Source organism: Ranitomeya imitator, chromosome 6 (genome assembly GCF_032444005.1).
Source record: "Ranitomeya imitator isolate aRanImi1 chromosome 6, aRanImi1.pri, whole genome shotgun sequence".
Lineage (NCBI taxonomy): Eukaryota > Metazoa > Chordata > Amphibia > Anura > Dendrobatidae > Ranitomeya > Ranitomeya imitator.
In genome coordinates, this window is record NC_091287.1 from 15,645,200 (window position 1) to 15,661,578 (window position 16,379).

At 46.2% G+C, this 16,379-nt stretch overlaps 1 protein-coding gene across 1 annotated transcript in view; it reads left to right on the forward strand.

Annotated features, from left to right (window-relative positions):
- The first annotated feature begins 8,558 nt into the window (after nt 1-8,558).
- The window catches only part of ATG9B (autophagy related 9B), a 35,492-nt gene continuing 27,671 nt past the window's right edge, over nt 8,559-16,379 (forward strand). The window contains exon 1 of the mRNA XM_069729241.1: nt 8,559-8,698. The gene's annotated coding sequence lies outside the window, so the exon portion shown is untranslated. The remainder of the gene's footprint in view (nt 8,699-16,379) is intronic.

A 16,379-nucleotide genomic window follows, 5' to 3' on the forward strand; every position in this document is an offset into this window, starting at 1 on the left:
AGGGCCCCTACTAGTAATAATACTCCTCTAGAGTGCCCCTTACTAGTAATAATACTCCTCTAGATGGCCCCTACTAGTAATAATACTCCTCTAGGGTGATCCTACTAGTAATAATACTCCTCCAGAGGGCCCCTACTAGTAATAGTACTCTAGAGTGCCCCTACTAGCATTGAACCTTCTCTAGAGTGCCCTTCCTAGTAATAAAACACCTCTAGAGTTCCCCTACTAATAGTAATACTCCTCTAGAGTGCCCCTAGTCGTAATAATACTCTAGAATGCCCCTACTAATAATAAAATGCCTCTAGGGTGCCCCTACTAGTACTAAAACTCCTCTAGAGTGCCCCTACTAGTAATAATACTCCTCTAGATGGCCCCTACTAGTAATAATACTCTAGAGGGTCCCCACTAGTAATAAAACTAGAGTGCCCCTACTAGTAATAACTCCTCTAGGGGGTCCCTACTGGTAATAATACTCCTCTAGAGGGCCCCTACTAGTAATAATACTCTAGTGTCCCTACTAGTAAAAAAAACTCCTCTAGAGTGCCCCTACTAGTAATAATGCTCCTCTAGACTGCTCTTCCTGTAATAATACTCCTCTAGAGTGCCCCTACTAGTAGTAATACTCCTCTAGAGGGCCCCCACTAGTAATAATACTCCTCTAGAGTGCCCCTACTAGTAATAATACTCCTCTAGAATGCCCCCACTAGTAATAATACTCCTCTAGATGGCCCCTACTGGTAATACAACTCTAGAGGGCCTCCACTAGTAATAATACTCCTCTAGATGGCCCCTACTAGTAATAAAACTTCTCTATAGGGCCCCTACTAGTAAAAATACTCCTCTAGAGTGCCCCTACTAGTAATAATACTCCCCTAGATGGACCCTACTAGTAATAATACTCTAGGAGGGCCTCCACTAGTAAAACTAGAGTGCCCCTACTAGTAATAACTCCTCTAGGGGGCCCGTACTAGTAATAATACTCCTCTAGAGGGCCCCTACTAGTAATAATACTCCTCTAGGGTGATCCTACTAGTAATAATACTCCTCTAGATGGCCCCTACTAGTAATAATACTCCTCTAGGGTGATCCTACTAGTAATAATACTCCTCCAGAGGGCCCCTACTAGTAATAGTACTCTAGAGTGCCCCTACTAGCATTGAACCTTCTCTAGAGTGCCCTTCCTAGTAATAAAACTCCTCTAGAGTGCCCCTACTAGTAATAAAACTCTAGAGGGCCTCCACTAGTAATAATACTCCTCTAGATGGCCCCTACTAGTAATAAAACTTCTCTATAGGGCCCCTACTAGTAAAAATACTCCTCTAGATGGCCCCTACTAGTAATAATACTCTAGAGGGCCTCCACTAGTAAAACTAGAGTGCCCCTACTAGTAATAACTCCTCTAGGGGGCCCGTACTAGTAATAATACTTCTCTAGAGGGCCCCTACTAGTAATAGTACTCCTCTAGAGTTCCCCTACTAGTACTAAAACTCCTCTAGAGTGCCCCTTACTAGTAATAATACTCCTCTAGGGTGATCCTACTAGTAATAATACTCCTCTGGAGGGCCCCTACTAGTAATAATACTCCTCTAGAGGGCCCCTACTAGTAATAGTACTCTAGAGTGCCCCTACTAGCATTGAACCTTCTCTAGAGTGCCCTTCCTAGTAATAAAACACCTCTAGAGTTCCCTTACTAGTAGTAATACTCCTCTAGAGTGCCCCTAGTCGTAATAATACTCTAGAATGCCCCTACTAGTAATAAAATGCCTCTAGGGTGCCCCTACTAGTACTAAAACTCCTCTAGAGTGCCCCTACTAGTAATAATACTCCTCTAGATGGCCCCTACTAGTAATAATACTCTAGAGGGTCCCCACTAGTAATAAAACTAGAGTGCCCCTACTAGTAATAACTCCTCTAGGGGGCACCTACTGGTAATAATACTCCTCTAGAGGGCCCCTACTAGTAATAATACTCTTCTAGAGTGTCCCTACTAGTAAAAAAAAACTCCTCTAGAGTGCCCCTACTAGTAATAATGCTCCTCTAGAGTGCTCTTCCTGTAATAATACTCCTCTAGAGGGCCCCTACTAGTAATAGTACTCCTCTAGAGGGCCCCTACTAGTAATAATACTCCTCTAGAGGGCCCCTACTAGTAATAGTACTCCAGAGTGCCCTTACTAGTAATGAACCTTCTCTAGAGTGCCCTTACTAGTAATAAAACACCTCTAGAGTTCCCCTACTAGTAGTAATACTCCTCTAGAGTGCTCCTACTAGTAATAAAATGCCTCTAGAGTGCCCCTACTAGTAATAATACTCCTATAGAGTGCCCCTACTAGTAATAATACTCCTCTAGAGTGCCCTTACTAGTAATACTCATCTAGAGTGCCTACTAGTAAAATAAACTCCTAGAGTGCCCCCACTAGTAATAGTATTTTTCCATCATACATGACGGCATCACGAGAGAGGGGATCCGCCCATCAAGGACAGGAAACCTTCAAGATAAAAGGGGCGGCTCCTCTCTCCACATCAGTTGGTTTCCTGTCCTTGACGGGGAACCCTCAAGATGGATCCACCTTGCTCAGCAGCAGAAAACCAGTAACGACCAAGATCTATGGGAGGATATGGAAGAAATTCCTGTCCAGCTCAGGGCCAGTACGGGAAGGGGAGGTCCCGATAGTGGCAATACTGGAGTTCCTGCAGAAGGGCTTGGATCTGGGGTTAGCTGTTAGTACCCTCAAAGTACACATTTCAGCCTTAGCAGCCCTATTCAACTGTGACCTGGCAAGTAATAGGTGGGTGGTGAGATTTATCCGAGCCTGTAGTAGAGCTGACTCTGTCCCATCTCCTACTCCTCCACCATGGGATCTAAATCTAGTGTTAACTGCCCTGACGGAAAGCCCCTTTGAGCCGTTAAATACAACTTCTGATAAAATACTAACATTAAAAACAGCTTTGTTAGTGGCACTTACGTCGGCCCGTAGGGTGGGGGATTTACACGCGTTGTCAGCTGACCCCCCTTACACACAAATTATGGACGATAGGGTTGTTGTTATGGCCGGCAATCAGGCAACACAGTGTGCAGTAATCAGCGCACATACAGAGATCTGGCAATAACCAAAAACAATAGGACGAGCTCTGAGACGTGGAATCTCTGTAGACTGCAGTACCTGATCTATCCTCACACAACTATAAGCAGCAGCGGATTGCGCCTATCACTACCTATGCAACTCGGCACTGCCTGAGGAGCTGACTAGCCTGAAGATAGAAATACAAGCCTGACTTACCTCAGAGAAATACCCCAAAGGAATAGGCAGCCCCCCACATATAATGACTGTTAGCAAGATGAAAAGACAAACGTAGGAATGAAATAGATTCAGCAAAGTGAGGCCTGATATTCTAGACAGAGCGAGGATAGCAAAGAGAACTATGCAGTCTACAAAAAACCCTAAAACGAAAACCACGCAAAGGGGCAAAAAGACCCACCGTGCCGAACTAACAGCACGGCGGTGCACCCCTTTGCTTCTCAGAGCTTCCAGCAAAAGTTAATAGCAAGCTGGACAGAAAAAACAGAAAACAAACTAGAAGCACTTATCTAGCAGAGCAGCAGGCCCAAGGAAAGATGCAGTAGCTCAGATCCAACACTGGAACATTGACAAGGAGCAAGGAAGACAGACTCAGGTGGAGCTAAATAGCAAGGCAGCCAATGAGCTCACCAAAACACCTGAGGGAGGAAGCCCAGAGACTGCAATACCACTTGTGACCACAGAAGTGAACTCAGCCACAGAATTCACAACAGGTTGTATTAAAATTAGATCCGGCATATCTCCCCAAAGTGGTATCGAGATTCCATAGAGCTCAGGATATAACCCTACCCTCTTTCTGTCCCAATCCCAGTAACAAAAAAGAGGAGAGACTCCATTGCCTAGACGTTAGGAGATGTATCCTACAGTATCTAGAGGTGACTAAATCCTGGAGGAAACGGGCTTTATTTGTTTCATTCCAGGGGTCAAGGAAGGGCCTTAAAGCCTCAAAACAGACTATAGCTAGATGGGTGAGAGAGGCCATTATTCTAGCATATAGTAGTGCAGGCAGGGTTGTTCCACAGGGTCTGAAAGCCCACTCCACGAGGGCCATGGCGACGTCGTGGGCGGAGAGAGCAGATGCTACCATCGACCAAATCTGTAAGGCGGCCACTTGGTCCTCTCCGTCTACATTTTTTAAACATTATAGGCTAGACCTATCTGCTACCTCTGATCTCACTTTTGGGAGAAGAGTGTTACAAGCAGTGATCCCTCCCTAGAAGAGAATACAAATCTCTGTAACTCTCTCGTGGTGCCGTCATGTATGATGGAAAAACACGGGTATTACATACCTGGTAATGTGTTTTTTCATGAGACATGACGGCACCCTTATATTCCCACCCTTTTGATCACGTCATTAGTTGGGTGCATTATTAGCATTATTTGTATTATACACTCCCTGGGGTATCGGTGAATAGAACCGTATAGGATGTATTATTTATGTGTACACTAACCAGCGGAGTTCCTCTCGTACTCTGTAAAACAACTGATGTGGAGAGAGGAGCCGCCCCTTTTATCTTGAAGGTTTCCTGTCCTTGATGGGCGGATCCCCTCTCTCGTGGTGCCGTCATGTCTCATGAAAAAACACATTACCAGGTATGTAATACCCGTGTTTCTCTAGAGTGCCCCTACTAGTAATAACACTCTTCGGCTGGAGTCACACTCAGCGTAAGACAATACGGTCCGTATATTACGGCCGTAATACGCTGAAAAGTCCCCAAAATAGTGGTCCGTATCTCCTCCGTAGGCAGGGTGTGTCAGCGTATTTTGCGCATGGCATCCTCCGTATGTAATCCGTATGGCATCTGTACTGCGTGTTTTTCTCGCAGGCTTGCAAAACCGACATACGGCTATACAAGGGATCCATGTGTAAAAAAAAATCAAAAAAAAAAACATACATACTGTCTATATATATATATATATATATATATATATATATATATATATATATATATATATATATATATATATGTCAGTAGACACATATATGTATATATATTAATATTTCATACAGCGCGAGATAGCTTTAAAGCCGGTAATTCAATTGCCGGCTTTTGCTATCTCCTTCCTAAACCCGACATGATATGAGACATGATTACATACAGTAAACCATCTCATATCCCCATTTTTTTTTTGCATATTCCACACTACTAATGTTAGTAGTGTGTATATGCAAAATTTGGCCGTTCTAGCTATTAAATTAAAGGGTTAAATGGCGGAAAACATTTGCGTGGGCTCCCGCGCAATTTTCTCCGCCAGAGTAGTAAAGCCAGTGACTGAGGGCAGATATTAATAGCCTAGAGAGGGACCATGGATATTGCCCCCCCCCCCCCCCCTGGCTAAAAACATCTGCCCCAGCCACCCCAGAAAAGGCACATCTGGAAGATGCGCCTATTATGGCACTTGGCCACTCTCTTCCCATTCCGGTGTAGCGGTGGGATATGAGGTAATGAAGGGTTAATACCACCTTGCTATTGTAAGGTGACATTAAGCCAAATTAATAATGGAGAGGCGTCAATTATGACACCTATCCATTATTAATCCAATACTAGTAAAGGGTTAAAAAAAAACACAAACACATTATTAAAAATTATTTTAATGAAATAAAAACAAAGGTTGTTGTAATAATTTATTCTTCGCTCAATCCTTCTGAAGACCCTCGCTCTGTAACAAAGTAAAAATAATAAACCAACAATATACCTACCTTCCGAAGATCTGTAACGTCCCACGATGTACATCCATCTGAAGGGGTTAAAAAATTTTGCAGCCAGGAGCTCTGCTAATGCAGCGCTGCTCCTTGCTGCAAAACCCCGGGGAATGAAGGTAAAGTAGGTCAATTATAGGTACATTTTGAAAAAAAAAAAGGCTTGCAAACAATTTTTACCAATTTATCCTACATGGATTTTTTTTTCTAGTTTTTCAGTGCATTGTATGGTAAAATGGATACTGGCCCTCAAAGTTACAACTCTTCCTGCGAAAAAACAAGCCCTCATATGGTGACCTCAGGGGAAAAAGTTAAAAAGAACCAGAGGAAAAATGCAAATTGTCAAAATTAAAATTGGCTTCCAAGGCGAAGAATGAAAGGGGTTGTCCAGATGGGACAACAGACTGCATGCTTTCCATGCAACTGCTGAATCGTGACAGTGTGTAATCTGCACGCTGTCACAATCCCCCGGTATTGCTGATGCGTGTGGACGGTGACGTAACTGCATGTCTGTGAGTTGCAAACTTGCGGCCTAGTCTTAGTTGAGTATTTGAGTGTTGAAGGCGCCTACATTTCTGATGATCTGTCAATGTGAACAGTGCATGATGTTTTTTTACAATGTTATTCAACCGTGTCTGACATTGTGCTTGTCTGAGTTACGATCGCATCCAAGTGCAATGAAATTGCAAAAAAGTGCAATCCCACACTTGTTTTTTGTTTGGCTTATTTGCTAGGTTCACTAAATGCTAAAACTGACCTGCCATTATGATTCTCCAGGTCATTGTGAGTTCATAGACACCAAATGTGTCTAGGTTCTTTTTTATCTGAGTGGTGGAAAAAAAATCCAAAGTTTGCTAAAAATAAAAAAAATGCGCAAATTTCCGAGACCCGTAGTGTCTCCATTTATCGTGACCTCAGGTCGGGTGAGGGCTTATTTTTTGCGCGCCCAGCTGCCATTTTTAATGATACCATTTTGGTGTAGATACGATCTTTTGATCGACCATTATTGCATTTTAATGCAATGTCACGGCGACCAAAAAAAACGTAATTCTGGCATTTTGTTTTTTTCTCGCTACGCCGTTTAGCGATCAGGTTAATCCTTTTTTTTTATTGATAGATCGGGCGATTTTGAACATATGTGGGTTTGATTTTATTTTTATTGTTTTATTTTGAATGGGGCTAAAGAGGGGTGATTTAAACTTTTATATTTTTTTTTCATATTTTCACATTTGTTTTTACTTTTGGCATGCTTCAATAGTCTCCATGAGAGGTTAGAAGCTGGCACAACTTGATCGGCTCTGCTACATAGAGGATGATGCTCAGATCATGTGACGGGGTCAGTGGTGCTCATATATTCGCCCAATGGCCGGAAGCACGCGTTAAATGCCGCTGTCAGTTTCACAGCGGCATTTAACTAGTTAATAGGTGCAGGCAGATCGCGATTCCACCCGTGCCAATTGCGGGCACGTTGTTGAAAACAGCTGACATGTTGCGGCTTTGAAGTGGGGCTTCTAACCTCCCGTCCGACGTCAGAAAGGGGTTAAACAATTATCTGCTCATGTGAATGAACCTGTAAGAAGTGTACAGAGCAGAAATGAACGCCGCCTGGGCTGGAGACATTGCCCCCAATATGGGACAGCCCCCCTGCATCTGGGATGTAGGGAAATGTTTTCTTGTGCTGGGATGACTCTGCAGTTTTTAGCAATTCTTACTTCATAACACCCCAGAGTTTGTAAACTGTTACTATAAAAACTGAAGCAGCCAACTGTAAAAACCTACATTTGTGCCTGTCTCAAAACTTTTGGCCACAGCTGTAGACAAAGAAGGAAAACTATAATAACTCCCAACAGTCCTTCCAGCCAGTGATGTCAGCTGTTTTGCAACACCAGAAAGTGTGATGACTCCTAATGTCCCTGGCAGACAGAATCACACATGTTATGGTTAGATACACAGCTCAGCAGGCAGGATAACAAATGATGGGATGAGATACAGCGACTCGGCACACAGTATCACACATGATTAGATACACAGCTCAGCAGCAGACATAGCACAGGTCACATGGTGTAAGGAGGCCATGGATTGAGCCATGCTGTGCAGTGCAGGCCTCAGGCCTGGTGATTGCTGCGCTGCAGCAGGGAGGGGGTTACAGCTTGTTGTCAGCTCTGGGCTTGTGTAAGACACTGATAGCAGCCAATCAGGAGGCAGGGAGGTCTATGCTCAGCCCCGCCCCCTCCTAATCCCTGCACTCAGCAGCTGGGACACTACAATAGCACAGACTGGGCCCCAACAAGAGCCAGAGACCCCGAGCCCAGGGCCCCAACAAGAGCCAGAGACCCCCAGCCCAGGGCCACAGCAGGAGCCAGACACCCTCAGCCCAGGGCCACAGCAGGAGCCGGACACCCCCAGCCCAGGGCCCCAGCAGGAGCCAGAGACCCCCAGCCCAGGGCCCCAACAAGAGCCAGAGACCCCCAGCCCAGGGCCACAGCAGGAGCCGGGCCCCAACAAGAGCCAGGCACCCTCAGCCCAGGGCCACAGCAGGAGCCAGAGACCCCGAGCCCAGGGCCCCAGCAGGAGCCGGACACCCTCAGCCCAGGGCCCCAGCAGGAGCCGGACACCCTCAGCCCAGGGCCCCAGCAGGAGCCAGAGACCCCGAGCCCAGGGCCCCAGCAGGAGCCAGACACCCTCAGCCCAGGGCCCCAGCAGGAGCCAGACACCCTCAGCCCAGGGCCCCAGCAGGAGCCGGGCCCCAACAAGAGCCAGACACCCCCAGCCCAGGGCCACAGCAGGAGCCAGAGCCCCCCAGCCCAGGGCCACAGCAAGAGCCAGAGACCCCGAGCCCAGGGCCACAGCTGTTCTAGGGACACAAGGGAATATCTTCAGGCTGCAATGAGAAGAGGAGCCCCGGACAGCCTGGGACAAGGTGAGATGTGCACCCTCTGCTGTCTGTGTTGTCAGCAGGGCCCCCTCTACATGGACCTACTGCTGGGGGTCATCACAGGGGTCTGCAGGCCTCACCGGCCCTGGTGCTGTCATCTGTGACATGGGTACAGAATCTCCTAAAATCCTGATACTGGGAATTCTGACTCCGTCTATTATGGGAATATGGAGCCGGCCGAGCGGTCGTAATGTCCAGTCATCATGTATAAATTATAGGAGCTGTTCCCCACTTCTGTGTTATCACCCACTTATGGTTTTGGCTACAAATACTGATGTGAGATACTCACCGTGTGAATGTGGCCTAATACAGGCACATATTGTAGAGGTCACTGACCTGATTATAATGTGTATATAATGACCGACACTATTATCAGCTCAGTGACCTCACAGCTCGTATAACTTACATGTATAATGGCCGGACACTATTATCAGCTCAGTGTCAGTAATGACCGGTCACTGTAGCTATTGCCGCATGTAAAGGAAGGGCTTCATACCTAATATATCTGTCAGAATCATAGATCGGTGTGACCTGGAGGATGACGGATTATCTAGAATATTATTGTGCCATCCTCGCCTAATTTATAAGAGAAATGGCTTCTTTTGCCTTCAGTCGTCGCCTCTCTTGATGCAGTTTGTTTAGGGGAATCTAGTATGTTACCCGTCCTGTCAGTGGGCAACTCCTATCAGGGCTGCAGAGCGTCGCATCCGCGGTAGATACAGTCATGGAGGCACTGCAGGTTATTACAGTACATGGTGTTGTCTTGGGCTCCTTTCACATTTCCGTCGGTACGCGCCTGCGCGATGTTCCGACGGACGTTGTGAAAATTTGTCACGACGTGGGCAGTGCATGCAGTTTTTCAACGCATCCGCTGCCCATTCTAAAGTCCCGGAGAGGAGGGAGTGGAGTTCCGGCCGCGCATGCGCGGTAGGAATTGCAGGTCCCGACATACGAAAAAACGTTCCCTTGAATGTTTTTTCTCTACGACGGTCCGCCAAAACACGACGCATCCAGTGCACGACATATGGAACGTGTGTCTATACGTTGGGATGCGTCGGTAACACAAGTCTATGTGCAAAAAACCGCATCCTGCGGGCAACTTTGCAGGATGCGTTTTTTGCACAGAACGACACATTGTGATGGACAGCAAAAGACGGAAATGTGAAAGAGGCCTTAACCTGTAATGTACTGTGTGGTGTTATGTAATGTGTGTAATAAGAAATAACTACAGTACATCGTGTTATACAGCAGAGCTGCACTCACTATTCTGCTGGTGGAGTCAGTATATGGAATATGAGTGCAGCTCTGGGGTATAATACAGGATGTAACTCAGGATCAGTAATGTATGTGCACAGTGACTGCACTAGCAGAATAGTGAGTGCAGCTCTGGAGGATAATGCAGGATGTAACTCAGGGTACCGTCACACAGTGGCACTTTTATCGCTACGACGGTACGATTCGTGACGTTCCAGCGATATCCATACGATATCGCTGTGTCCGGCACGCAGCAGCGATCAGGGATCCTGCTGAGAATCGTACGTCGTAGCAGATCGTTTGGAACTTTCTTTCGTCGCTGGATCTCCCGCTGTCATCGCTAGATCGGTGTGTGTGACACCGATCTAGCGATGCGTTCGCTTGTAACCAGGGTAAACATCGGGTTACTAAGCGCAGGGCTGCGCTTAGTAACCCGATGTTTAACCTGGTTACCAGCGTAAAAAAAACCAAACAGTACATGCTTACATTCCGGTGTCCGTCAGGTCCTTTGCCGTCTGCTTCCCGCACTCACTGACTGCCGGCTGTAATGTGAAAGCAGAGCACAGCGGTGACGTCACCGCTGTGCTGTGCTTTCACTTTACGGCCGGCAGTCAGTGAGTGCGGGAAGCAGACGGCAAGGGACAGACACCGGAATGTAAGTGCGCTTAGTAACCCGATGTTTACCCTGGTTACCCGGGGACCTCGGCATCGTTGGTCGCTGGAAAGCTGTCTGTGTGACAGCTCTCCAGCGACCACACTACGACTTACCAACGATCACGGCCAGGTCGTATCGCTGGTCGTGATCGTTGGTAAATCGTATAGTGTGACGGTACCCTTAGGATCAGTAATGTATGTACACAGTGACTGCACCAGCAGAATAGTGAGTGCAGCTCTGGGGTATAATACAGGATGCAACTCAGGATCAGTAATGTATGTACACAGTTACTGCACCAGCAGAATAGTGAGTGCAGCTCTGGGGTATAATACAGGATGTAACTCCGGATCAGTAATGTAATGTATGTACACAGTGACTGCACCAGCAGAATAGTGAGTGCAGCTCTGATGTATAATACAGGATGTAACTCCGGATCAGTAATGTGATGTATGTACACAGTGACTGCACCAGCAGAATAGATCAGGTGTTGTGTGTTACTATTATGTGGACACTATATAGTTTTCATTCTCCTCACTGTATGGCGGTATAATGCTCGGTTTCCATGTCCATTTTCGGGATATTAGCGGAGACACCTGATAGGTGATGACGTTAATGTGTTGCAGGTAAACAGCTGTGTATAAGAATAATAAGTATCTAAATCCTCACGTGTGATACAGTCTGCTGAGCTGCGGTATCTAAGACTGTTGGATAAGTTGTGATCCTTTGTGCCGAATCTTGTGGTTGTCGGTTTATTTTGGGTTCATTCTTGTGATCCTGGGATCAGCTGTGTAATTAGAGGCTGTGTGTGGATGGGTCGGGATGAGACATGAGGCTGCGCACGTCTCCTCCTCCTGCTGTGACTGGGGAGGCAGCAGGGCCCAAGATGGGGGGACCAGAACCCCATCTGCCAGCAGTGATGCATGACGGGGGGCATCACTACCGCACAGGCAAACCTGCCACTAATGTGATCCTGTGCGGTGAACAACATTTTTCTTTTATATTTGAGACTTTGAAGGAACGTGGTCAAACACCGTATCTTGGTACAGGACGTGTCCACAGAGCCACCCGCGTGCCGTTTATCATGGTGCCCCATAGCGCTGCCGCTAAGCCACGCGGCCCCCGTAATGGTTACTCCATGAGAGCCAGATGCACACTACTAAGCAACATTTTTAAGATCCTTTTCGCCCTCCCTTCATTGTGATCTGTGACACATTGTTTCCAAGTGTTGGATTTTCGGTACTTGGTGACATGTAGCTCACGTATTTTTCATACATCAAAATCGCTTTTTTTGGTTTCTTTTTTTATTTTCACGCCTTGTCTGAGAATAGCTGCTGAGCGACAGAGGTCGCCATGTGGCCCGACACTAATGGTTGTTCTTCTACGACAGTCCGCACTGCCTGTTGGGGGCGCTGCGTGAGTCTTGTGACGTGGTGACCCTAAACTGCGAACTCCTGCCTCTTCATCTGATCGCAGCATTTATATGTAGCAGCATTTATGCTGTGCTCATCTGGGCCAGGGGTGAAGAAACGCTCCCTGCCCTGACCTTGGATAACTAGGGGCGGCCTCCTCCAGTGCTTTACTGCTGTTTATGCCCTCAGTATTTGTCTCTCACCCCTGATACAATATGAGGCCTCGCTCACGAGAGTATAAATCGGACGAAAGCGTCGCACTGCCCTCTGACCAATGTTATTCAGTGAGTCCGCGCTCATCTGCAAATTATCCCTCCGCTCTGAGACTGAGGAAAAAGTGGATGGGGAAATCGGATCGCACTCGTCAGAGCAAGTCGATGGGTACGAAAAAAAATCGGAGACACACGGACCATGTGTATACTGTCTGATTCTTTTTTTTTTTTTTTTGTTTGTTTGTTTGTTGTTGCACACATCTCTAGGAAACACAACATTTCAACAGCCAAGTACGGTAAATTGACAGCCCGAATAGACTTCCTAGATGTCTTGTAGAAATTGAAGGTTATAAGCCTCCTACATATAAACTAGCAACCTTTAGTGCCCTTCATGTGTTACTAAAGGGTGTTTAGCCTTATTAAACTTATTAAATGCATTAAAAAAGACGTCTGCTTCCCCCCCTATTTTTGATAACTAGCCAAGGTAAAGCAGACAGCTGTGGTCTTATATTATCAGGCTGGAAAGGTCCCTGGTTATTGCGCTATTCCCAGCCGAACAATACCAGCCTGCAGCCGCCCCAGAATTTGCGCATCCAATGAAATGCACCAATTCTGGCACTTGGCCCAACTCTTCTTGGTGGCTGTTGGGGTAATGATAGTTGGGGTTGATGTCAGCTGCCATCAAGCCCTGGGGTTAGTAATGGAGAGGCATCTATCAGACACCCCCATTCTTAACCCAGTAATTTAAAGGAAAAAAACATTTCCAAAAATATTTTATTTTGAAAAACACCCCCTGACTCTAGACCTTGTTTCACCAATTTTATTAAGAAAAAAAATTCAGTCCAGGGATTCCAACGTGGTCCACCGAATCCGAAGTAGTCCACAAATGGGAACCTGAAAGACATAAAAATAGGTAAAGAAATAAGAACAAGAAACACTCCCTCATTCACCAATGTATAAATAAAAAAATAATCCCTGCAGCTCCGACATAAAAGATCTTCTCTTCCAATGATTCTCTACTGCAAACGATGGAGCATTGTTCTGAGAACGGCACTTCGTTGGTCACTCCCAGTCAGGTCTCACAAGCGATGACGCTACTGACATCATCTAATCACTCGTGAGACGTGACCTGGAGTAACCTATGGTTGCAGTACAGAATCGGAGCTGCCGACTCCTGCAAGACCCGGCCGCTCTGAACAGCGATGATATCAGTAACTACACCGCTCATCAGTCGCCGAGTCACACTACTCTCTATGACCCTTGGCCACTATATTTGTTTTTTTTTTGTTTTCTTTTAACTTACTGGGTTAATAATGGGGGGTGTCTGATAGATGCCTCTCCATTACTAATCCTTGGGTTTGATGTGTTATGACCTGGTGGTCAGGACAATAATGGACCTGGTGGTTAGGAGCACACGGAATGACCTGATAGTTACTGATAATATAGGACGAGCTCTGGGACGTGGGAACTCTGCTGACCGCAATCCCTAATCCTATCAACCACACTAGAAATAGCCGTGGATTGCTCCTAACGCTCCCTATGCAACTCGGCACAGCCTAAGGAACTAGCTAGCCCTCAGAGAAATTCCCCAAAAGAAAAGGCAGCCCCCCACATATAATGACTGTGAGTAAAGATGAAAATACAAACACAGAGATGAAATAGATTAAGCAAAGTGAGGCCCGACTTACTGAACAGACTGAGGATAGGAAAGGTAGCTTTGCGGTCAGCACAAAAACCTACAAAAAGACCACGCAGAGGGCGCAAAAAGACCTTCCGCACCGACTCACGGTGCGGAGGCGCTCCCTCTGCGTCCCAGAGCTTCCAGCAAGCAAGACAACAATCAAAATAGCAAGCTGGACAGAAAAATAGCAAACCAGAGAAAAACAAGCAGTCACTTAGCTTCTGCTGGGAAGACAGGTCACAAGAACGATCCAGGAGTGAACAAGACCAATACTGGAACATTGACAGGTGGCATGGAGCAAAGATCTAAGTGGAGTTAAATAGAGCAGCCAGCTAACGAATTAACCTAGTCACCTGTGGAAGGGTCACCGAACCCTCACCGGAGCCCCCAGGCCGACCAGGACGAGCCAAATGAAAGGCACGAACCAGATCGGCAGCATGAACATCAGAGGCAAAAACCCAGGAATTATCTTCCTGACCATAACCCTTCCACTTGACCAGGTACTGGAGTTTCCGTCTCGAAATACGGGAATCCAAAATCTTCTCCACCACATACTCCAACTCCCCCTCAACCAACACCGGGGCAGGAGTATCAACGGATGGAACCACAGGCGCCACGTATCTCCGCAACAACGACCTATGGAACACATTATGGATGGCAAAAGAAGCAGGAAGGGCCAAAACGAAATGACACAGGATTGATAACCTCAGAAATCTTATACGGACCAATGAAACGAGGCTTAAACTTAGGAGAGGAAACCTTCATAGGAACATAACGAGACGACAACCAAACCAAATCCCCAACACTAAGTCGGGGACCCACACAACGCCGGCGGTTAGCGAAACATAGTAACATAGTAAGGCCGAAAAAAGACATTTGTCCATCCAGTTCAGCCTATATTCCATCATAATAAATCCCCAGATCTACGTCCTTCTACGGAACCTAATAATTGTATGATACAATATTGTTCTGCTCCAGGAAGACATCCAGGCCTCTCTTGAACCCCTCGACTGAGTTCGCCATCACCACCTCCTCAGGCAAGCAATTCCAGATTCTCACTGCCCTAACAGTAAAGAATCCTCTTCTATGTTGGTGGAAAAACCTTCTCTCCTCCAGACGCAAAGAATGCCCCCTTGTGCCCGTCACCTTCCTTGGTATAAACAGATCCTCAGCGAGATATTTGTATTGTCCCCTTATATACTTATACATGGTTATTAGATCGTCCCTCAGTCATCTTTTTTCTAGACTAAATAATCCTAATTTCGCTAATCTATCTGGGTATTGTAGTTCTCCCATCCCCTTTATTAATTTTGTTGCCCTCCTTTGTACTCTCTCTAGTTCCATTATATCCTTCATGAGCACCGGTGCCCAAAACTGGACACAGTACTCCATGTGCGGTCTAACTAGGGATTTGTACAGAGGCAGTATAATGCTCTCATCATGTGTATCCAGACCTCTTTTAATGCACCCCATGATCCTGTTCGCCTTGGCAGCTGCTGCCTGGAACTGGCTGCTCCAGGTAAGTTTATCATTAACTAGGATCCCCAAGTCCTTCTCCCTGTCAGATTTACCCAGTGGTTTCCCAGTCAGTGTGTAATGGTGATATTGATTCCTTCTTCCCATGTGTATAACCTTACATTTATCATTGTTAAACCTCATCTGCCACCTTTCAGCCCAAGTTTCCAACTTATCCAGATCCATCTGTAGCAGAATACTATCTTCTCTTGTATTAACTGCTTTACATAGTTTTGTATCATCTGCAAATATCGATATTTTACTGTGTAAACCTTCTACCAGATCATTAATGAATATGTTGAAGAGAACAGGTCCCAATACCGACCCCTGCGGTACCCCACTGGTCACAGCGACCCAGTTAGAGACTATACCATTTATAACCACCCTCTGCTTTCTATCACTAAGCCAGTTACTAACCCATTTACACACATTTTCCCCCAGACCAAGCATTCTCATTTTGTGTACCAACCTCTTGTGCGGCACGGTATCAAACGCTTTGGAAAAATCGAGATATACCACGTCCAATGACTCACCGTGGTCCAGCCTATAGCTTACCTCATCATAAAAACTGATTAGATTGAAACGTTGAGCCTTCTCCTGGGACAATGTCAAATTGTCCACCACATGAGTCCAAATCTGCTGCAACCTATCCACCACAGTATCTACACCAGGACAGTCCGAAGACTCAACCTGCCCTGAAGAGAAACGCGGATGGAAACGAGAATTGCAGAAAAACGGCGAAACCAAAGTAGCCGAGCTGGCCCGATTATTAAGGGCGAACTCAGCCAACGGCAAAAAGGACACCCAATCATCCTGATCAGCAGAAACAAAGCATCTCAGATATGTTTCCAAAGTCTGATTAGTTCGTTCGGTTTGGCCATTTGTCTGAGGATGGAAAGCCGAGGAAAAAGACAAATCAATGCCCATCCTAGCACAAAAA